Raw genomic sequence first — 3,746 nt, forward strand, 5'->3', positions numbered from 1 at the left:
TGTGAGGGTCTGAGCGGTAAGGATGTTCAGGATTTGCAGGCTGCTTCTGTGAGCAGAAGCCTCACCTCCTATTCATGAGCATCTCACATCCCCAGTGAACATGAGCCGTCTAAGCCGAGAGAGTTTGACTCTTGTAGTTGGGCTCTTCCGTGTGGTCGAGGGGCAGGAAGGAGGACCTAATTCAGTGGTAACAAGTAACCCCCAGATCTGGGCTGTGAAACCATGCGGGCTGGGTAAAGGGGGGATGGAGACCCCTGGCTGTCAGACGCTTTCCCAGGGAAGCGACCCCTCATGGCTCACAGCCGCCCTCAAAGGGGGAGGGAGCACGTGGGGACAGCACCTCGGCCACAGCGTTACACAAATGCACACAGCACAACCCACTCCCAGCAGTGACGGGTGTGTGAGCTCATCTTGTGCTGCAGAGACACCCTGCGTGTGTACATCAGCGGTGATGTCTGCACCAGCAATTTGAGTTCACTAACGATATTATCACCCTGCCGACAACAGCAACTGTCCTCCTCTGACTCTGGTTGCTTGGTGTTCAGTGAGCACAGGATTGAGGTCAGAGGAGACAAGACGGCAGGGGAACGCGGTTTTAGGGGGACTGGGTTTCAAAGCGAGACCTCAGGCCAGCATCATATCCCCAGAGGACAAAGCAGTGACCCGGCGACTGAAATGCTCCAGTCGGGGTTCCTGGGTGCCCCCCACGCTACTGCTCCGAATCTGTTCACCACGGATGTCCGTGAGGGGTTGGGGCTCCCTGGGGTCTGCAGGCGGCTTTGCTGCTTCACAAAAGGGTGCTGCCGTCCCAGCTGTGGAAACCCAGGGTGATCCCTGCTTCCCCGGTGAGGCTGCAGCCTTGACAGAGGAACCAGCACAGGCATCACGTCGGGGCTCCGGGGGGCCCGTCGTGGCCGCACCAGCAACAGCTGTGTGTCCATGGGCAAGTTACCTAGCTTCTCTGAGCCGCTGCTTCCCAACTGGACCAGGGGCGTAACCCTGCATCTCTTTAAGGGGGTTGCGGTCATTTACGTAGATAATGTAAGGAAACAGCCAGAGTGGCGCGGCTGCTTCCTACCTGCGGGGGTGATACTGGTCAGTGGAGGGAGCTCCATGGGGGACTGGACAGGGCCGGCCTAGGGGACGGCTGCCCGCCAGGCCCTGGGGAAGCCACGGGCTCTGCCAGCTTTGCGGAGGGCCGGCCCAGCGTCAGCCCAGGCAGGGGCACAGGGCCGTGGGCCTCGTGCTCTCACGGGCCTCCTGCCTGCTGGGCTGCCTCAGCTGTCCCTGGGCTTCTTGCCTCCGCCCTCCCCTGCCTTCCTCAGGTTAATGTAGCCTCTGATACCTTGGCTCAGCTGAAGACCTCATCAGGAGGCAAAACAGAATCAATTGGTGTGCACGCCAGCCCGCAGGCTTACGCAGCAGATGGCTCCTGGCACTCGCTCGGCCTGCAGGGGGAGCCTTAGGGCCCAGATCCAAAACGGGTTGGACAGGAGCTGGAGGTGGGGAAGCGCTGGGTCTGCAGGAGGGGCGGGGTGGGGGGCGCAGCTGTGGCCTGAGTCCCACTGGGGCTCTTGAGATGTGCCCCTCTGCCACCTGGGGCATCTGACAAGCTTCCTCCGCAGGGGCCCAGTCCAGGTCTCAGGCCTGGGACACCCTCCCTCCGCAGGGGCCCGCACAGGGCAGTCAGCCGGTCCAGACCTGCGGGCTGATGCCGAGGCAGCCTTCAGCTGCCGCCGGGAGCAGTGTCAGAGGGCACTGGGGCCGCTTTGGAGGTGCTTTATCCGGAGGGGACAAGACTGGGGTTTAGACGCCTTGCTCAGCAGCCACTCCCCCGTGCACCTGAGAAACGCGGGCTGAGCCAACCCTCACAGGCCAGCACCGCTGGGGTCTGTCTGCCCATTTGTCACAGGCCTTCCCGCCACGCGTGACTCAGTCCTGGATTCGGCCGACACTTCCTGAACCCCGAAGACGATGTCAGGTCCAGGGAATAAAGGCTGGGGTGGCCTGGTGGCTTCCCCTAGAGAGGCCGGGGGCTGGTGGAGGTGTCAGACACACGAGTGAGGCTCTGCCGGGGGGTGAGAGCTCTGTGCAGGGCAGTACTGCCAGCCCGGCCCCCATCACAACCACCGGAGACGTTTCCAAAGGCGCCGCGTGGCAACCGCATCTCGGGGAATACAAGTCATCCTCCACTTCCTCAGCTTTAACTCTGTGCCAGGAACCATTCGAAGCGCCTTACAAGTATCAACTTATTAACCTCTTAAAACAAATCTGGGAGGTGGGCGTCGCCATTATTCCCATTTACAGACGGGAAACCGAGGCACAGAGAAGTAATGTGCCCGTGGTAGTAAGCTGCACAACCAGGTTCTGGGCTGGTCCTGAGGCTAAAGGCTTCCTGGAGATGCACCTGCAGGGTCAGCCCCTGGCCGAGGCCGCCCCCCACCGTCGAACCCAGTCTCCCGGGACCCCGATTCCCGTGTTTTCTTACCGAAGTACATCGACAAAGACATACTTATTTCAGGCCGCAGGGCTGCGCACAAGCAGTGGGAACCAGAAGGGGCCTCCAGTGGTGTGCTCGGCTCTGAAGGGGGCCAGCTCAGGGCACGTAAGCTCAGCGACCCAGGAAAGTGAGGGAGACCCTGTGTTGGGGAAAAGGCCTAGGATCCACGTGTGGATAATGTTAGGGAAAATTCAACACTGATATTGATTTGAGTGCTTGGAAAACCGAGCCAGAAAGCAGATACAGAGCGTCCACCGGATTGTGCTGTGTGAGAGCATAATTACAGTCACGCTGGACATGTCTGTGTTGAACTAGCCGGTCAAGGGGTCAGTGTCACGGTATCAGGCTGGTTGGTCTTGTTTGGTGACAGCTGTGAAGTCCATTACTACAGAGGGTCTGACCATAGAGCCATGACATTGCTGTGTGTGCAGTGTGTGGATGCCCGGCCCCCCCCCACTCCACGTAGGCTCTGGCCCCAGCTGAGCACCCTCCAGCCCTCGACAAGGCCGGCAGTGCCCAGCAGGGGCCACTGTCTCTGCAGCAGGTCGGGGAGGGGTATGTGCAGGTGGGTGACAGCACGGGTCGATCCACTGACGCCGTTTACCTCTGACTTGTAGAGGGCCCTCTGGGGAACAAAGGCTCTACGGGGGTGGGACTGGAACAAGTCCAGAGTCAGGATGGTTTTGAGTCCAGGTGGCCCCAGGAACTGCAAAAGGTAAGCTTGTGCCCCCCAGGCCTGCTGGATCAGCAGGATCAAGCCTATGGGCACAGCTACTCATCCCCACTGGCCTTTGCTCTGAACAGTGTGTGGGTGCTGCCCCAATCTGGGAACTCTCAAGCTCCCAGTGCACTGAAAGGCTTCAATCACCACCACCATCATCATCACTATCAACACCATCACCATCACCATCACCACCATCATCTCCATCATCTCCATCACCATCATCTCCACCATCACCACCACCACCATCACCCTCATCTCCATCATCATCATCACCATCATATCACCATCATCACCACCATCACCACCCTCATCTCCATCATCACCACCATCATCATCACCACCATCATCTCCATAATATCACCATCACCATCATCATCATCACCATCATCACCATCACCATCATCAACACCATCACCATCATCACCATCACCACCATCACCATCACCATCACCATCATCATCATCACCACCATCATCATCACCACCATCATCTCCATCATCACCATCACCACCATCACCATCA

The sequence above is a fragment of the Mesoplodon mirus genome, assembly GCF_964341445.2.
Source record: "Mesoplodon mirus genome assembly, chromosome: 8".
Classification (NCBI taxonomy): domain Eukaryota; kingdom Metazoa; phylum Chordata; class Mammalia; order Artiodactyla; family Ziphiidae; genus Mesoplodon; species Mesoplodon mirus.